Here is a 20,481-nt window from a genome sequence, read left to right as displayed (position 1 = left end):
AATTTCTCTGCAAATTTGCACCTCTATATAGTTCTCCCTAGTTGGTGGCCGATAAAATATACCCAGTAGTTTAATGGTTGTTTCTTAGCTCTAACCGGTTAGATTCTGTCTTGACCCCTCTCGGATATCCTCTCTATTGTATGTATATGAATCATATTTTTAAAGCCTAGGGAGAAAAGGCAGTGGGTTGGTGTGTTACCTTGCCTATCCCCACCAGATCATTGATTTGTTTTCCAGCACTGGTCTGTCATTATAGAGCCGAGAGGTGGAACATCGTGCCACTGCTAAAAGCTTCCTCGTGCATGTTCGCCACTTGTCTGAGCTTTCCTCCCATGGACAACTAACAGCCTTTCTTTCCTTTGTATTTTATCCAAGAGACTCTGAAGGTCAGTCTCATTAAAGCTGTGTGCTCTTTTCTGCCACCTTTCAGTTCCCTGCTTCCTTCTTTGGGTGTCTCTGCCTAGTTCTCGCCTTGACCACATGTTCGAAAAGTGCTTAAAAAATCTCACATGGAACCATCTATTACACATACCTGAATGTTACTTCAGTCTGACAAAATAATCAGTACTTACCCGCTTCATTCCAAGCCTGTTGCTGAAATCTTGAGCCATTCTGGATCTTTGAAGTCCTGCACCTGCAATTTCCTTCCTCCCAACTCAGTACAACTGTGTTATATGGGAGCTGCTCTCACCTGATGCGAGTAAATATTTAAATAAGCTCACCTTCTGTCAATGAATATTTAAATGAGCTGATAATCTTGTGTAATTGTACCCTGTTTAATTTTAGTTTTATTAGTTCCAAGTAAGCTGTGGTCTACTTGGATATATTAACGATGAATGTATTGAATTGGGGAGCACAATGTGTGCCAAAATATTCCAGAAATGCGGACAGGCACGCTAATATTGTTTGAGGCACTGAGCAACATTGGTTAACTGGACGCAGCTTATTGCACACTTGCCGCTGGTGTTTTTAAGAAAAACTGTACAACATAATTCACTTTAATAGTAACCTTGTTGGTTAACTATGCCGTTTCTCATATAGCCTCTGTTACAGCTCGTTGAGGTTCTCTGATACGGAGGAAAGAAAACTTGGGGCAAATCCATCTGCCTGCTTTGGATCCATATAGCCAGTATAAGTTTTCTCTTATTTGTTAATTCTGTAGTCCTATTTAACTTCTGTTATTTTCATTTGTATGCTAACTTGCATTTACTACAAGAGTACTTTTACTTAGTTAGTATAACCTCATTTAATTGGAACAGAGGTATTATTTTCCAGCAGTAGTAAATTTATGACATTCATCTCCTGTCTTGCCTTTAATATGAATATTTCACATGCATCTGGTTGCAAGACTGTTGATTTGAAAAGATTCTTCTTGAAATTTCAGTAGAGCTTGCTTCCGTCAGCACAGTGCAATCCTCTAGATTTGCTATATGCTGAGTAAACTGCATGATTGCAAAGATATAGAAAGTGCACGAGGGATGCTTGTTAAGATCATTTTCATCATTTCACTGCTGTCTTTGACTGAGGCTGAGCAAAAGTGCTATTAACTGACTCACATCATGGGGAGCTAAAGGTGAAATGATTTCAGCCAGGATCCTTGTATTTTAGTTATACATCATTTGGAGTGCACGTAGCCCATAGGCTATATATAGTATTTAAATATGAAAATTATAGGTCGATAGGTGCACCGTGTGGATGGGGCAGGCCAGATGATTGCTTTAACTGTCTTGAAATATATTATTTTTTAACTTAAGCATTTTTTAAAGTACTCTTTCTTTCCTTGTGTGTGAAGAACAATGAGACAGACTTTGTTTCATTTAGTAATTTCATTTATTCATTCACAGGATGTGGTGGTATGCCACCTTCTTGACTGCTACAGTCCGTCATAATGGTTTTGATACAACTGAGTGACTTGCCAGGCCATTTCAACAGCAACAAATTGGATTTACATCACATCTTTAATGTAATAAAACATCTCAAGGCACTTCACAAGAGCCTTGTAAAGCAAAATTTGACATGGAGCCACATTAAGCGACATTAGGGCAGATGACCAAAAGCTTGGTCAAAGAGAGAGGTTTTAAGAAGCATCTTAAAGGAGTAAATAGAGAGAGAGAGAGAGAGGTTAACATAGGAACATGGGAGCAGGACCAGGCCATTCAGCCCATCGAGCCTGCTCCGCCATTCAATATGATCATGGCTAATCATCCACTTCAATGCCTTTTTCCCACATTATCCTCATATCCCCTTATGTCATTTATATCTAGAAATCTGTCAATCTCTGCTTTAAACATACTCAATGACTGAGCTTCCACAGCCCTTTGGGGTAGAGAATTCCAAAGATTCACAACCCTCTGAGTAAAGAAATTACTCCTCATCTCTGTCCTAAGTAGCTTCCCCCTTATTTTGAAATTGTGTCCACTGTTTCCAGACTCCCCAAACATGGGAAACATCTTACCTGCATTTACCCTGTCTTTCCCTTTAAGTATTTGTAGATTTTAATGAGACCACCTCTCATTCTTGGAAACTCTAGAGAATGTAGGCCCAGCTTCCCCAATCTCTCTTCATAGGACAGTCCTGCCATCCTGGGAACAAGTCTGGTGAACCTTCGTTGCACTCCCTCTATGGCAGTAATATCCTTCCTAAGGTAAGGGTACCAAAACTGCACACAATACTCCAAGTGTGGTCTAACCAGAGTTCTATACAATTGAAGCAAGACTTCACTACTCCTGTACTCAACTCCTCTTACGATAAAGGCTAACATGCCATTAGCCTTACTAATTGCTTGCTGCACCTGCGTGTTAGCTTTCAGTGACTTATTGACATGGACACCCAGGTCCCTTTGTACATCTACACTTTCTAATCTCTTACCATTTAAGAAATACTCTGCAGATCTGTTCCTCCTACCAAAGTGGATAACCTCACATTTTTCCCACATTATATTCCATTTGCCACATTCTTGCCCACTCACTAAATCTGTCCAAATCCTCTTGAAACTGCTTTGCATCTTCCCCACAGCACACATTCCCACCTAGTTTTGTGTCATCTGCGAATTTGGAAATACAACATTTGGTCCCCACATCCAAATCATTGATATATATTGTGAACATCTGAGGCCCAAGCACAGATCCCTGCAGTACCCCACTAGTCATAGCCTGCCAACGCCAGAATGACCCATTTATTCCTACTCTCTGCTTTCTGCTTGTTAACCAATCCTTAATCCATGCCAGTATATTACCTGCTATCCCATGTGCTTTAATTTTGCTAACCAACCTCCTGTGAGGGACTTTATCAAAAGTCTTCTGAAAATCCAAGTGTACGACGTCCACCAACTCCCCTTTATCAATTTTGTTAGTAACATCCTCAAAAAACTCCAACAGGTTTGTCAAACATGATTTCCCATTCATAGCTCCATGTTGACTATGCCCAGTCAGATCATTATTATCCAAGTGTCCATTTATCACATCCTTAAGAATAGATTGTAGCATTTCCCAATGACTGAAGTCAGGTTAACAGGTCTGTAATTCCCTGTTTTCTCTCTCCCTCCCTTCTTAAATCGTGGGGTGACATTTGTGACCTTCCAATCTGCAGGAACCGCTCCAAAATCTATAGAATTTTGGAAGATGATCACCAATGCATCCACTATCTCCATAGCTACCTCTTTCAACACTCTGGGATGTAGAATATCAGGTCCTGGGGACTTATCAACCTTCAGCCCCATTAATTTCTCCAATACAACCTTCTAACTAATTTCCTTCAATTCCTCATTCCCCCTAATCCCTTGGATCTCTAATTCTGGGTGATGTCTTGTGCCTTCCCCAGTGAAGACTGACACAGAGACAGAATCATTTAGCTTCTCTGCCATTTCTCTATTCCCCATTATAAATTCTCCTGACTCTGCCTCTAATGGATCCACATTTGTCTTCACCAAGTGTTTCCTTTTTGCATACCTGTAGAAGCTTTTACAGTCCGTTTTTATATCTTTTGCTAGCTTACATTCATATTCTATTTTCCCTTTCTTTCAGTTTGTTCGTCCTCTTCTGCTGTATTCTAAAATCCTCCCAATCCTCAAGTTTACTACTATTTCTGGCAACTTTATAGGCCTTTTCTTTTAATCTTATACAATCCTTAACTTGCTTTGTTATCCATGGCTGACTGACTTTACTTTTGGGGTTTTTGTGCCTTGAAGTAATGTATAGTTGCTGTAAACTATGTAATATTTCTTTAAAGACTATCCATTGCCTTTGTCTGTCATACTATTTAATGTATTTTCCCAATTAAGGGAGGGAATTCCAGAAGTTGGGGCCTAGGCAGATGAAGTTGTGGTCACCAATGGGGAAGCAATTAAAATCAGGGATGGCCATGAGGCCAGAATTAGAGGATGGGTTGTTCTAGCCATAGTCCCAATGGACCATTGGCATCCCTTTCCATTAGAGAGAGAGACAGTTGGTAATGTATAGCTTGAGGGTCACCACTCAAGTGTTTTGCCAGGTGAGGAGGCAAGCCTCCATGAACTACCAAAGTTGGTACAGGGTTTGAACCCGCACTGTTGGCATCTTTCTACATCACACTCTAGCCATCTGGCCACTGAGCTAACCGACAAAGGAGTGCACATATCTTGGAAGGTTGTGGGGCTGGACGAGATTGTAGAGATAGGGAGGAATGAGGCCAGGGAAGGACTTGAAAACAAGGATGAGATTTTTAAAATAGAGGTGTTGCTTGACTGGGAGACAATGCACATCAACAAGTACAGGGATTATAAGTGAATGGGACTTGGCGCAAGTAAGGCCGCAGGCAGCAGAGTTTTGGATGACCAAGTTTCTGGAGGGTAGAATGTGGGCGGCTGGCCAGGAGTGCATTGGAATAGTCAAGTCTGGTGGTAACAAAGGCACAGCTGAACATTTCAGCAGCAATTGAGCTGAGACGGGCCTGAATCGGGCAGGGTTGCGGAGATGTGGTCGGAAGCTCATCTCAGAGTCAAATACGACACCAAGGTTGTGAGCAGTCTGATTTGGCCTCAGACGCTTGACAGGGAGAGGGATGGAGTGTAGCTAGGGAGTGGAGACTGTAGTGGGGACCGAATTGAGGAAAATTTCTGCTCATCTAGTACAGGATGTTGGAAAGCATTCTGATGTGGTAACAGTGGAGGAGTTGAGAGAGATGGTGGTGAGAAGCAGCTGGGTGTCGTCAGCGTCCATGTGAAAACTAATGCAGTGTTTTTGCATGATGTCGCCAAGGGACAGCATGTAGATGAGAAATAGGAGAAAGACAAGATTAGATCCTTGGGAAATACAAGAGATAACAGTGCAGGAGTCGGAAGAGAAGTCATTGCAGGTGATACTCTGGCTACAATTAGATGGATAAGAATGGAACCAACTGCATGCTATCCCACCCAGCTGGACCACAGTGGCGAGGCATTGGAGGATGATGCTGTGGTCAACTGTGTCAATGGGTGCAGAAGGACCAGGAGGAGTAGTTTACCTTTGTCACAGTCACATATGATGCATTTGATAATAGCAGTTTTAGTACTGTGGCAGGGATTGAAACCAGATTGCAGGGATTCAAACATGGAGTTGCAAGAAAGGTGGGCATGGATTTGGGAGGCAAGCACATGCTGAAGGGTTTTGGAGAGAATAAGAAGGTTGGAGATGGGGCAGTAGTTTGCAAGGACTGTGGGATCACGGTTTGTGTTTTTGAGGAGAGGGGCAATGATGGCAGAATTAAAGGTGAGTGGGACAGCACTTGATGAAAGTGATTTGTTAACAATGTCAGCTGACATGGGGACCAGCAAGGGAAGGTGGGTAGTCAACAGTTTAGTGGAATAGGGGGAGGTGGGGCTCATGGACAAGATGAGTTGGGAGTGGCCATGAGGGAAGATAGGAGAGAAACCGGAGAAATATGTGAGTTTAAGGTGTTAGGACCAGGCGAGAAAGGTGTCTAGGGGTCTCTTGCAGCCTTCACCTGGTCTTATTTTAACAGGGTTTTAATTTTTAAACACACCATGTTTTGGGCTCCCTCTTGGTGAATCCTTGTTCACCACTTTCCAATTATCAGGCAAAGAAATGAGCATAAACAGGCTGTCTTAGGTTTAAAGAAGAAAAGTGAAATTTTATTAAATTTAAACTTAAATTCTACTTCGGTTAACGGCTACGAATACACGCCGCGCCCCACGCTAGCATGCAAATGTGATATGCACATGCAAATAGAGACAGAAAAAAGCAGAAGAAAAAATAGAGAGGTTTGAGGCAATATCACAAGAGTTTCTTATTACTGTGCTTCAAGCTCACTGTAGTCCTTTTGTAGGTAATTCTTGCTTTTCGTTGGGGCCCAGTATTCTTCTTAAATCTTGTTCACTGCAGGAGACCTTTGTTGTGGTTTCTGTGTCTTCAATGGATTCCAAAGCTGGTGAGAAAGAGAGGAGCAGGCAGGAGAGAGGTCTTTGCAGTACAAGAGCAAACAGCTTTCCGAGTTCAAATTCTCTGTGGCAAGTGTTATGATCCTATAATTTTTTTTTCTGGGAAGAATGTGGTGTGCCTTTAAGGCTGGAAAAAGGAGCAGTGCTGCTTTAAGGCAAAAACCTTCAGAGACTGAGTCAAAGAATGCATTTTCGTTGCCCGGGATACAGCCATTCAGAGACTGTGATTCAAAGAGTGCATTCTTGTTGCCCGGGATACGGCCACTCAGGACCAAAGACATGAGATACATTGTTGCCGATTGACTTGAAACGAGCTGAAAAACTTTTTTTTTATCAGAGAAACAGACAGCCAGCTGGCCTAGCACGAACGGAACAGAGATCTCTGATAATTTAAACTGAAGGAAGGGAAGTTAGACTGTGACAACCTTTCATCCCTCAAAAATTCTAAAGCTGAATTGATTCATTAAAAAGTGTTTGCAAGTTGTTAATTGCTGAACTAATTGCTGGAGAAGGAAAGCATCCCTTCAGCTGCTGAATTAGACTATGGACTGTTCTACTGTTGAAGAACCTTTCCCCCTCCCATCGGATGGCTGTGAGGACTTCAAGCAACCTCGGACTGTTCCACATTCGGCAGCAGCGTAAATCTGCAAGGGCACTAATTTTTTTCTATTTTAAATGTTGTTTATATGTTAGTGTTTAAGAATTTAGATTTTCGAATTAAACAGTTAATTTGTCGATCTAAAGACACCTGGTTTTGTCAGTCTCATTTGGGGGTTAATAGATGGTACAATTTGGCTGGGTCTTTCTTTAATTTGGAAAGTTTAAAATATGTTAGGCGATCTGTGGAGGGATGGGACTGAATCAACGGTGCATTTCTCCCACCACAATCAGAATCATATATTTTGATTAGGGGCTCTGACTTGAGCGGTCGGTCGTAACTCAAGTTCAAATTCAAAAAACTCCAACAGCCAGTTGGTCATGTGACTAAACTGGTCTGACCATGTCTTCTATGTATTGGGGGAGCAGGGATTGGTTCCTTTGTTCCAACACTGTCTGCCAGTAAGCAAAAAAAGGTCTTTCCGGCGAGGGGCCTGGCAATTCCTTGTGATAGACCCTCTATTCTTCCCAGCACCAATTTTAAGTTTAATGTCCATGTGGCAAAATTATGTGCTTCATTCTTGGCAGGTGGGGGCCTGCATTACAAAGGCTAGGGATGCCGGTAGCATTAGAGGAAGATTGGCCTGGAGGCTAGTGGAAGGGAAGGAAGTAGTAGAGGCAGCTGATCAGATGGCCTCAATCTTAGTGACAAAGAAGTCCATGAGATCCTTGCACTTATTGCTGGAAGTGAGGGTGGAGGAAAGGGGAGAGGGGTTCAAGAAGATGGTTTCCAGTAGGGAAAATAAGCCGTGGGTTATCTTTGCATTCCAAGATGATACTGGAATAGTGAGCAATTTTAGCAGATGAGAGCAGGATTCAATAGTACTTAATGTGGCCCAGTCAGATCTGGCAGTGTATGGCTAAACCAGTTGTCCGCCACATCCGTTCAAGTATGCGCTGGTTGGACTTAATGGAGTTGAGATGAGGGCCACACTGGGAGAAATGGCCAGGGTGAGAGAGAATAAATGGTTTTATTGGGGACGAGGGCATCAAAGGTGAAGGTGAGGGTGCAGTTGAGCAAATCAATAGCTTCAGAAATTTCAGTGGCCAGTTGAGTAAACCACATTACTCTGGATCTAGAGTCATGTATAGACCAGACCAATAAAGATGGCAAGTTTCCTTTCCTAAAGGACATTCATGAGCCAGTTGACTTTTTATGACAATCTGGTAGCTTCATGGTCACTATTACTGATGCCTGTTTTTTAGTCCAGATTTATTTAATTAATTGAATTTAAATTCTCCAGCTGATGTGGTGGAATCTGAACTCATGACTCCAGATTATTAGCCCAGTAACATAACCACAATGCTATCCCTACCTGTACTTGCACCGAGGAACAAAATGGTTTTATTATGTCGCCCTGTTGGCATGTTCCTTGTAATTAACAATTGTGCTAAATGCCTTGAATGTATATTTAAGAATGTCCTGCATACTTTCTGTTGCTGTTGAAATAATCTCCATTCTTCCAGAGCGAGTATGTTCAGTTATTAGTGGTCCGTCCTTTGCTGCCCAAATTTTAATTTTCTTTGTCATAGCACACACACAAATCATTAGATACTGTTTTTGTAAAAAAAAATAATGGATTTCCTAACTTTGTGGTTATATTCCACATTGAACAAGTTTGAGGAAGCTCCTTAGACATTTGAGGGAAAAAAGCTTGCCTTTATTAAATTAGTTGGAGGGAAGAGAGATGAGCAAGGCTATTTTAAAAAGAAATGGCTCAAAATCATGTACGGACTGCAGAAAGAAAAATACAGTGTTAAACTTAGGCAACATTTTATCAAAATGTTTTTTGGATTGGACAGAAATACAGGGCTAGATTTTACTCATTGGTGGATTTACTTCTGAAAGCGCACTCTAATACTTCTTGTACCCCCTGTGTTTTACTGCTGAGAACCTACCCAATTTTCCTCACTGCACCTTCGCTACATACTCATAGAGTGCCTGCAGTCCACTATCAGCAGCCTGCCTCAGAATGGGAAAGAGAAATCCATTGCTGCTGCAGCAGCTGAACGAAAAAGGCAGCCATTTTGTTTTGGTAGTCATATAGTTCAATACAATATCTGAGGCTGGTGCTTCATCTAGGCACTGAGACCACAATTTTAAAGAATTCTTCAGTTGATGTGTTGCTATCTATAATCTGGCAAAAGAAGACCCAACATTTAGTCCACACGGGAAGAAAGTTCATGAAAAGCATGATCCAGGCCTGTGAAGGGAGGTGGACTTGGTAGTGTGTCTCCTCACTCCATAAAAAGAGTGCCTTTTGGACCCAGATTTTATTCCATATGACGACATGAGTGTATCTTTAAACTCTCTCTTCATTAAAAAAAAAGGTCCATAATCAAACACAAGAAAGCACCACCTCAGTCCCGCCACCAAGGCTCATGCTGCAAATCATCAGTGAACTATCTCTGAAACCATTTGCCACTGGAGGAGAAGTCGGAAGTTAAAATTGAAAAGGCCCAACAAGAGTAGGTACTAAGGGGAACCATGTTGGCCTTAAACAGTAAGAAGATTGTCAAATTTGTTGTCAGTGAGATATCTTTATCACTGACAAAGCTGTAGAGAAGGATTTCTAGCAAGATTGAGGCATGTCTGTGCAAGGGAGTACAGAGTGATCTTCATTTAGGAATCTTAAAAGCTGGGAAAGAGATCTCATTGTTTCAAAGTGACCGAGTTTAATTTGTTGTCATGATCACCATGTTGACACCAGTCTTCCTATTTCATCTCCAGCTACCTCAGTGGCCTCTCTTCCTAGATTTGTAAGGCTTGTAAGGTCTGCACTGAGTGTGAAGAAGGGAGTTTGGTAAGTGAGTGAATTTTAAGGGTTAATCTCTCAAGACTAGTTTTTGTTTTGTTTACATCTAGCAATTAATTGAAATTCCTGTTTTAGTTAAGAGGTAAGTATACTAACATTTAGAGTAGCTGTAGCTAGTTAATTTGGTAGCTAGCTTAAACTGGTTTCTGAGCTCCAGCAGAGCTCTATCACAGCATTGTTTCCAGAGTATAAATTCAAGGGACTCTCCATGCTGCTTGCCGGCATTGAGTGCTGCTGGAGGGCACAGTGTGTTAAGAAGAGAGTTTGGTAATTGAGGGAGTTCGGTAAGGAGGGGACTATAAATTAAGCAGAAAATAAATTTACACAGAGTATAAAGTGGGAGTTTGGTGCATAAGGGAGGGGCTCCTTTCTTTCTTCTACCTTTTTTCAGCCTCCAGCAGCTGCCTCTCTTCGGTACAGGGGAAGAAGTTGATTGGTGAGTAACTGGTAAGTTATTTTACTTCTCATTGTCGTAAAAAGTTTTTAAAGTTACGTTGTAGCAGGTCAGCTTGGCAAGTGCAATGTATGTCCTGAGGTATGTGGGAAGTCATGGATGCACCACATGTCCTAGACGGACACTTCTGCAGGAAATGTCACTGGCTGCAGAAGATTGAGCTCCGGGTTTTGGAACTCGAGCAGCGGCTGGAGTCACTGTTGTGCATCCGTGAGGCAGAGGACTACGTGGATAACATGTTTAGGGAGGTGGTCACACTGCAGGTCAGGAGTATGCAGGCAGAGAGGGAATGGGTGACTGCCGGGCAGTCTAAGAAAACCAGGCAGTAAGTGCAGGAGTCCTCTGAGTCTATCTTGCTTGCTAATCAGTTGTCCATTTTGGATACTGGTGAGAGCATTGGTTCCTCGGGGGAGTGCAGCCAAAGCAAGTCCGTGGCACCACGAGTGGCTTAGCTGCACAGGGGCGGAGGAAGAAGAGTGGAAAAGCAATAGTGATAGGGTATTCGATAGTCAGGGGATCAGACAGGCATTTCTGCGGCAGTAAACGTGCCTCCAGAATGGTGTGTTGCCTCTCTGGTGCCAGGGGCAAGGATATCATGGAGTGGCTGCAGGACATCCTTCTGGGGGAGGGTGAACAGCCAAAGGATGCGGTCCGCATTGGTAACAATGACATAGGTAGGAAGAGGGATGAGGTCCTGAAAGCAGATTTTAGTTAGGGAGTAAGAAAGAAAATTAAAAAGCAGGACCTCCAAAGCAGTAATCTCAGAATTGCTGCCAGTGCCATGTGCTAGTGAGCATAGGAATAAGAGGATTGATTGCTTGAACATGTGGCTGTAGGAGGGAAGGCATCAGATTTCTGAAGCATTGGGACCAGTTCTGGGGCAGGTGGGACCTGTACAAGATGGATGGGCTACACGTTAAGGACTAGAATTAACATCCTTGTAGGTAGATTTGCTAGTGCTGTTGGGGAGGGTTTAAACTAGCTTATCAGGGGATAGGAACCTGATGGGTAGCTCAAATTGGAAGGAAGTAAAACTGGTAACAGGAGGTAGAAAAGTAGCAAGTGACATTAGAAGGGAGGCGAAACAAAGGCGAGAATCAACTAGGCTTAGAATGCAGAATGTCCAGAAGACAAAGTTAAGGGCACTTTACCTGAATGCATGCAACATTTGCAACAAGGTAGATGATTTAAAGGCCCAAATAGAGATAAATGAATATGATCTAATTACCAAAACGGAAACATGGCTATCGGGTGACCAAGACTGGAAACTGAATATTCAAGGATACTCAACATTTAGGAAGGACAGGCAAAAGGGAAAAGGAGGTGGTGTTGCGCTGATAATAAGGGATGGGATCAGTACATTAGTAAGGGAGGATCTCAGATCGGAAGAACAAAATGTGGAATCTGTTTGGGTGGAGCTAAGAAATAGTAAAGGGCAGCAAAAATTGGTAAGAGTTGCTTATAGGCCACAAAACAGTAGTGGTAGTGTGGGGCATAGTATGAATCAGGAAATTAGAGAAGCATGTAGCATGAGTAATAGATTAATCATGGGTGACTTCAGTCTGCATATAGACTGGGTAAGCCTAATGAGCACTAATGCTGTCGAGGATGAGATTCTGGAGTGTGCTAGGGATGATTTTCTTGAGCAGTATGTTGAGGAACTGACTTGTGAACAGGCTATTTAGATCTCGTATTATGTAATGAGAACGGGCTATTTAATAATCTTGTTGTAAAAGAACCTTTAGGAATGAGTGACCATAATATGATAGAATTTTACATTATGTTTGAAAGTGAGGTAGTTCAATCTGAAACCAGGGTGTTAAATTTGAACAAAGGAAATTATGAAGGTATGAGGGGCAAATCAGCTGAATTAGATTGGGAAAGTGGATGCATTGGTGATCATCTTCCAAAATTCTACAGATTCTGAAGCGGTTCCTGCAGATTGGAAGGTCGCAAATGTCACCCCACGATTTAAGAAGGGAGGGAGAGAGAAAACAGGGAATTACAGACCTGTTAGCCTTACCTCAGTTGTTGGGAAAATGCTGGAATCTATTCTAAAGGATGTGATAAATGGACACTTGGATAATAATGATCTGATTGGGCATAGTCAACATGGATTTATGAATGGGAAAACATGTTTGACAAACCTGTTGGAGTTTTTTTGAGGATGTTACTAACAGAATTGATAAAGGGGAGTCGGTGGATGTAGTATACTTGGATTTTCAGAAGACTTTTGATAAAGACCCCCGCAGGAGACTGGTTAGCAAAATTAAAGCACATGGGATAGCAGGTAATATACTGGCATGGATTAAGGATTGGTTAACGGGCAGAAAGCAGAGATTAGGAATAAACGGGTCATTCTCGCGTTGGCAGGCTATGACTTGTGGGGTACCGCAGGGATCAGTGCTTGGACCTCAGCTGTTCACAATATATATCAATGATTTGGATGTGGGGACCAAATGTTGTATTTCCAAGTTCGCGGATGACACAAAACTAGGTGGGAATGTGTGCTGTGGGGAAGATGCCAAGCAGTTTCAAGAGGATTTGGACAGATTTAGTGAGTGGGCAAGAATGTGGCAAATGGAATATAATGTGGGAAAAATGTGAGGTTATCCACTTTGGTAGGAGGAACAGATCTGCAGAGTATTTCTTAAATGGTAAGAGATTAGAAAGTGTAGATGTACAAAGGGACCTGGGTGTCCATGTCAATAAGTCACTGAAAGCTAACACGCAGGTGCAGCAAGCAATTAGTAAGGCTAATGGCATGTTAGCCTTTATCGCAAGAGGAGTTGAGTACAGGAGTAGTGAAGTCTTGCTTCAATTGTATAGAACTCTGGTTAGACCACACTTGGAGTATTGTGTGCAGTTTTGGTACCCTTGCCTTAGGAAGGATATTACTGCCATAGAGGGAGTGCAACGAAGGTTCACCAGACTTGTTCCCAGGATGGTAGGACTGTCCTATGAAGAGAGATTGGGGAAACTGAGCCTATATTCTCTAGAGTTTCCAAGATTGAGAGGTGATCTCATTAAAATCTACAAATACTTAAAGGGATGGACAGGGTAAATGCAGGTAATATGTTTCCCATGGTTGGGGAGTCTGGAAACAGGGGACACAATTTCAAAATAAGGGGGAAGACACTTAGGACAGAGATGAGGAGAAATTTCATTACTCAGAGGGTTATGAATCTTTGGAATTCTCTACCCCAGAGGACTGTGGAAGCTCAGTCATTGAGTATGTTTAAAGCAGAGATTGACAGATTTCTAGATACAAATGACATAAGGGGATATGAGGATAATGTGGGAAAAAGGCATTGAAGTGGATGATTAGCCATGACCATATTGAATGGTGGGGCAGGTTCGATGGACTGAATGGCCTGGTCCTGCTCCTATGTTCCTCTGTTCTGTCTCATATCGGGTAGCAGGATGGCCATACAGGGTTGGCCACCTTTGTGTCCCTCTCTCTTGCTGGCCATTTTCTTCTGCAAACAAAAGAAATGTCACGACACTATGCAGTGATACTCAAGTTGTTCAGATTAGTCCCTACTCAACCCACTATATGGAACATTACGTAGAACTTAGGAGTTCCTTCTTCCAGGAGGAAAATAAGTACCTGGCACCTCCTGCTAGTTAATCATTAAACTACATTATAGCCACTTGTCTCCAAAACAGTCCTGTACATCCTATTCGAGGGTATGTGCCTACCATTGTGAACATTGTGCTTTCAGATCAGTCATGAGTTCCTTGTGAACTATATGCAGATCAAAGTATAATGTCCAAATAAGTGGCTAAAAATAAGCATTAAAAAACCATCTTATAAAACCAACCAGCACTTGTATTAATGGTGTCAAACAAAAATGCTACTGTAAAAGTTTCGCGAAAATCAATTGCCTTCCAAGGGTATTTTTCAAAGTACTGTCATGTCTGCATCAGAACACAAACACACATTGTGGACATTACTGCAGTCTTTCAGAATTCAAATGACCCTGCAGGCAACTCCACAACTCCTGGATCTTTTGGAATGTGCTCTCTGAATTGTACAAAAGCCTTCAGCCTGGAGTGCATTGCTGCAAACAAAAACTGCCAGCTGCAATTATTTCTCCAGTTTAATGTTACAGAAGTGCTGTTTATTTTCCTCATGGTTTCAAAAGCTGTGATTTTGCCATTAAGACGGGAATTTTTTTTTGCAGTCTTTTAACGGATAATATCTAAGGAATGGTAACTACTCATTCTTTTGAATAATCTTTCAATTTCACAACGGCAGATAAAAGTAGAAAGTGCAATTAATACAGGGAATAGGGAAGAACTGAAATTGTAAACAACAATAATTGCAGTGAAGTGGAAAGATGCAATGATCCCACAACATAATCTTCTAGTTAAGTAAACTGTCCTTGTCTTGCCTTTCCCGAGCAATGGAATTAGTTTTGTTTTCCATTTTGCAACTCGTAATTCATTTTAGGGCAAAAATATTTCAATATTTTTAGACTTAGGATGATGAAGAATTCTCTACTACCTGCCCTTGCGCCCCCCCCCCCCCCCAAAAAAAGGCATCCATTAAGGAGCAGAGATGCTAAGATAATTATCCAGTGTTTGTAATGACAACTGTGATGGAAAAATTGATCACATTTAAAATAATGTCTATAAATTTTAAATAAAATTGAGACCATCCGATCATCTGCCTGTGCCATGTCCTCCCTTCCCTAGCCCACTGGGCCAAACTTTCTCTAAAGTTCCCACCTGCTCGAGCCCTGACCTCGCATTGTTCTCTAGTTTCTCTCCTATCCTCCCATATGCCCTCTCCAAGTCATCTTGTCCATGAGACCCACCTCCTTCTTCCTCAATCCTACTCCCTCTAATTTGTTGACCATCCAACTTCACTTCCTGGCCCCTGATGTTGTTAACGGTTCACTGTCTTCAGATGATGTCCCACTGTTCTTTAAATCAGGCATCATTACCCCTCTCAAAAACCCAAACCCTGACCCCGCCGTGATTGGAAACTATTGCCCCATCTACAACCTTCCTTTCCTCTTCAAAGCCCTTGAACATGATGTCCATGCCTACCTTTCTTGGAACTACATGTTTGAATTCCTCCAATTTGGTTTCCATCCCTGCCACAGTACTGAAACTGCTTTTATCAAAGACGTCCTATATGACGGACAAAGGTAAACTATCCCTCCTTGTCCTTCTTGATCTGTTTGCAGCCTTTGACAGAGTGGACTACACAATCCTCTTCCAGTGCTTCTCCATTGTGGTCCAGCTGGGTGGGACTGCACTTACTTTGTTCCATTCTTATCCATCTAATCGTAGCCAGAGCATCACCTGCAATGATTTCTCTTCCTGCTCTGGCGCCATTATCTCTGGTGTTCCCCAAGGATCTGTCCTTGGCTCCCTCCAATTCTCATTTACCTTCTGTCGCTCAGCAACCATCCTCCAAAAACACTACATTTGTCTTCACATGTGCACTGACGACACCCAATTGTTCTTCACCATCACCACTCCCGACTCCTCCACTGTTGCTAAATTATCTTACTGTTTTTTTGACATCCACGACTAGATGAGCAGAAACATTCTCTAATTAAATATTGGGAAGACCAAAGCCATTGTCTTTAGTCCCCGCTATGAACTCCGCTCACTAGCTGTAGACGCCATCCATCTTCCTGGCAACTTTCAGCGGCTGAACCAGACTTCACAAACTTGGTGTCATATTTGACCCTGAGATGACCTTCCAACCACCTATACGCCACATCACTAAGTCCATCTATTTTCGCCTCTGTAACATTGCCCAACTCCAGACTACCTCAGTTTATCTGCTGCTGAGACTCTCATCTATGTCTTTATTACCTTTAGTCTTGACTATCCCAATGCACTCCTGGCCAGCCTCCCACATTTCACCCTCCATAATCTCGTGCCAAATCCAGTTTACCTGTCTCCCCTGTGCTTGCTGACCTACATTGCCTCCCAGTCAAGCAATGCCTCGCTTTTAAAACACAAATCAGCTGTAAGGTGCTGGCACCAGAACAAAATTAACACAAAATCTTCAAAATAAATAACTGGAAAATAACAATCAAATCTAATATTGATCTAGATTTTCATTGTTGGATTACATGCTATATTCAGTTAAAAGGTTGAAAACAATTATATCTCTTTGAATGCACTAGTGATATGTAAAATCTGTAATAAGCTACTATTTTTCTACTACAATAATATTGATATTGCAATATTGTAACCCACGTAACCTTGATCAATTCCTATCATGTGGGAGGATTGCAGAAAAAGACTAAGCAACAATCTTGGCCGTTTCGGTAATGTCGAAGTGTAATATATTAATTTTAAGTTACATCACTAACACACAAATGTAGATTGACAAATTTGGACTTCTGGCACAAGGATTTGCACATTCAGAAATTCCTGTAAAAGGTTTGACACCCTGCAGAATTTTCCATTCCCTGTGGTACACTGAACTGCACTCAAATTCCTGAAATGCATGTCTGGTATATGAAGTTCTCCACTCAAGGCATAAATTTATAACATCTAGTTATAGTACAAGAAGTATATACAATGTTATTATCCAAGATCAATTTTAAGCACAGATTAGCAATTTTTAGGTTAAGTTCACAGATCTTGAATATCCACCACACTACTGAGAGCAGTTCCCACATTTTGTACTCCAAAGTTTGAAGATCAATGCCTTGTTGAAAATTACCATGGTTCTCTCTGCTTCCAGGATGATCCTGCAATAATAATGAAGAACACATAATGCCTTTTATCCATGACAAACAACCTACTGAAATCCTCTCTTCCTGCTTCCTCCACCGTTACTTTGTATACTGAGACCAACCACGCAGTTAGCTCAACTCCTGCCTACTCCCTGCATCCCAATCAAACTCCAGTCCCTCTTCTCTCAATCTATCATTCTACAATTCCTCCACGATCTTTCCCCTACTCTTACCTATCTCATCTCTTCCACAAAATTCACTTTAGTTCCCTTGATCCATGCTCCACTTGATTTCTAGTTACACAAGAACACAAGAAATAGGAGCAGGAGTAGATCATATGGCCCTTCGAGCCAGGTCCATCATTCAATTTGATCTTGGCTTACCTTAGGCTTCAACTGCACTTTCCTGCTCGCTCGCCATATTCCTTGATTCCCTGAGAGACCAAAAATCTGTCCATCCCAGCCTTAAATGTATTCAGTGTGGAGCATCCACAACCCTCTGGGGTAGAGAATTCCAAAGATTCACAACCCTTTGAGTGAAGTAGTTTCTCATCATCTCAACCCTAAATGATCCGATCCTTATCCTGAGACTGTGCCCCCGTGTTTTAGATTCCGCGACCAGCAGAGACAATCTCTCAGTGTCTACCCGATCCAGCCCTTTCCGAATCTTGTATGTTTCAATGAGATTGCCTCTCAATCTTCTAAACTCCAGAGAGCATAGGCCCAATTTACTCAGCCTCTCATCATAGGACAACCTGCGAATCTAAGGAATTTTGAAAAATCATAGCTAGTGCATCCACTATGTCTGCAGCTATCTGTTTTAGAACCTAAGGTGTAGGCCTTCAGGCACCTGGGATTTGTCAGATTTTAGTCCCTTTGGTTTCTCCAATACTTTTTCTCTACTGATATTAATTTCCTTAATTTCCTCACTTTTTAGCCCCTAGGTTACTGTCTGTTTCTGGTATGAAACTTGTGTCTTCAACTGTGAAGACGCACATAAAATATTTGTTCAATGCCTCTGTTATTTTCTCATTCCCCATGACAATGTCTGCTGTCTCTGCTTCTAAAGGACCAATGTTTACTTAAGTTTCTCTCTTCCTTTTTATATACCTATAAAAGCTCTTACAACCTAGCTAGTTTACTCTCGTATTCTATTTTTAAAATTTCTTAATCAACTTTTTGATGGCCCTTTGCTGGTTTCTAAAACACCCTCAATGCTCAGACTTGCTACTGTTTTTTGCAACATTGTAAGCCTCTTCTTTTAATCTAATACTATCCTTAACTTCCTGAGTGAGCCACGGATGGGTCTTGCTGAGTTTTTGTTTTTCAATGGAATGTATTTTTGTTGAACATTTTTGAGTTGTTTCTTTAAAGGTTTCCCACTGTTCATTTACTGCCATACCAATAGTCTTTTTACCCAATTTACCTTAGCCAGTTCTCCCCTCATACCTATGTAATTGACTTTAAGTTTATGATTCGTGTTTGTGATTGGAGTATGTCACTTTCAAACTTAACATGGAATTCAGTGGTATTATGATCGCTATTTCTCAGTGGATCTTTTACTATGACATTACCCTGCTTCATTACACAATCTAAGATAGACTTATCACTCGTCGGTTTTACAACGTATTGCTCCAAGAAACTGTCCCGAAAACATTCTATAAGCTTATCTTCTAGACCAGTCTTGCCAATTTCATTGTCCCAGTCAATATGAAGATTAATGTCCCCCACAGTTATTATATTACCTTTGTTACAAGCTCCAATAACTTCTTCAACAGTTCAACAGTATAACTACTGTTCGGGAGCTTATAAACTACTCCCACCAGTGTTTTCTGATTCTTACTATTCCTAATTTCCACCCATATTGATTCTACTTCATGATCTTTTGAGGCCAGATCCTTTCTCACTAATACCTTATGTCATCCTTTATTATCAAAGTTACCCCTCCTCCTCTGCTGTTCTGTCTGCCTTTCCGAAATATTGTGTATCCTGGAATATTTATTTCCCAGCTTGTAACCAAGTCTCAGGCCTCAAGTAATGGTGATTAGATCTAAGTCATTTACCTTTATATGTGCCATTAGTTCATGCACCTTGTTGCAGATGCTTCGCTCATTCACATAAAGAATCTTTTATTTCATTTTTTACTTCTATTCCCTGCAATGATCTTATTTGCTGATGTACAGTTTTTGTTAAACTCCCTGTCCCTTCCTGTCCCATTCTGCTCGCCTTTATCCACAATGCTATACTTTTCCGATGCCTTGATCTTTCTCTCTTGGATTTCTAAATCTCCCTTCACCCGAATTCTCCTCCCAACCCACTCCCCAATTAGTTTGCGATGTCTAGCCTTATCAGTGGGCACACTCTTAAGTTTGCACACTCTGTCCCTTCCTGCCACACTCTGATTATCATTATCCTTATTGCTATCTTACTCTCTTGCCTTCTCTCTCTTCCAGATTATCACATCTTCCCTCACTCCCACTATTTAGTTTAAAGCCCTCTCCACAGCTCTAGTTATATGACTCGCCAAAACACTTGTCCCAGCATGGTTCAGTTGAAGACTGTCCTAACGGTACAGCTCCCACTTTCCCCAGTACTGGTGCCAGTGCCCCATGAATCAAAACCCATTTCTCCCACATCAATCTTTAAGCCAGGCATTTAACTCTCTAAACGTACTTACCCTACGCCAATTTGCTCATGGCTCAGGCAATAATCCAGAGATTATTACCTTTTGAGGTTCTGTTTTTTAATTTTTAATCAGCCCCTAACTGATCATACTCCCTATGCAGAACCACTTTCCTGGTCCTATCCGTCATTGGTACCCATGTGGACCACGAGAACTGGATCCTCCCCCTCCCACTGCAAGTTCCTCTCCAGCCCTGAGCAGATGTCCCAAACCCTGGCACTGGACAGGCAACACAGCCTTTTGGACTCTCGCTCTAGGCTGCAGAGAATTGTGTCTATCCGCCTGACTATACTGTCTCCTACTACCACTACATTCCTATTTACTCCCCCCGCTTGAATGGCTTCCTGTACCACGGTGCCATGGTTAGTTCGCTAATTCACCCTGCAGCCCTCGCTCTCATCCATACAAGCTGAAAAAACTTTAAAAAAAGTTTTTTTCCCCAAAAATATACTTTATTCATAAAAATCTGTAAAAAAAAAATTACAAAACAGTTCAAAACAGCATTCCAAATTGACATTCCAAATAGTGCAAAGGAAATCAGTTTTCTTCAGTACAGGAGTGAGTTGCCTCACAACCCTTCCATTCCATTTTACATGCCATGTAACTTTTACAGCAAACCCATATTTGGTGTATACAGCCCGAGGGGTTTCCCATGGGTCCAGCCCCTCTGTTCACTATGGTGAGAGGACCTTACACAGTGGTCTTTCCCCATTGAGCCTTTGCAGCGCTGCCCCAAGCTATTGTGCG

General features: G+C 41.8%; 1 protein-coding gene across 4 annotated transcripts in view; it reads left to right on the top strand.

Moving 5' to 3' along the window:
* The window catches only part of foxp2 (forkhead box P2), a 924,460-nt gene that overhangs the window by 90,994 nt on the left and 812,985 nt on the right, over positions 1-20,481 (top strand). Inside the window, exon 3 of one of the 4 annotated variants that reach the window (XM_068050566.1) lies at positions 9,801-9,873. The exons of the other annotated variants lie outside the window; for them this stretch is intronic. The gene's annotated coding sequence lies outside the window, so the exon portion shown is untranslated. The remainder of the gene's footprint in view (positions 1-9,800; positions 9,874-20,481) is intronic. 4 annotated transcript variants of the gene reach the window in all.

Source organism: Heterodontus francisci, chromosome 18 (assembly GCF_036365525.1).
Source record: "Heterodontus francisci isolate sHetFra1 chromosome 18, sHetFra1.hap1, whole genome shotgun sequence".
In the NCBI taxonomy this organism is placed as follows: Eukaryota; Metazoa; Chordata; class Chondrichthyes; order Heterodontiformes; family Heterodontidae; genus Heterodontus; species Heterodontus francisci.
The sequence above is the reverse complement of the archived record's forward strand: the minus strand, read 5'-3'. Positions and strand labels throughout refer to the sequence as shown.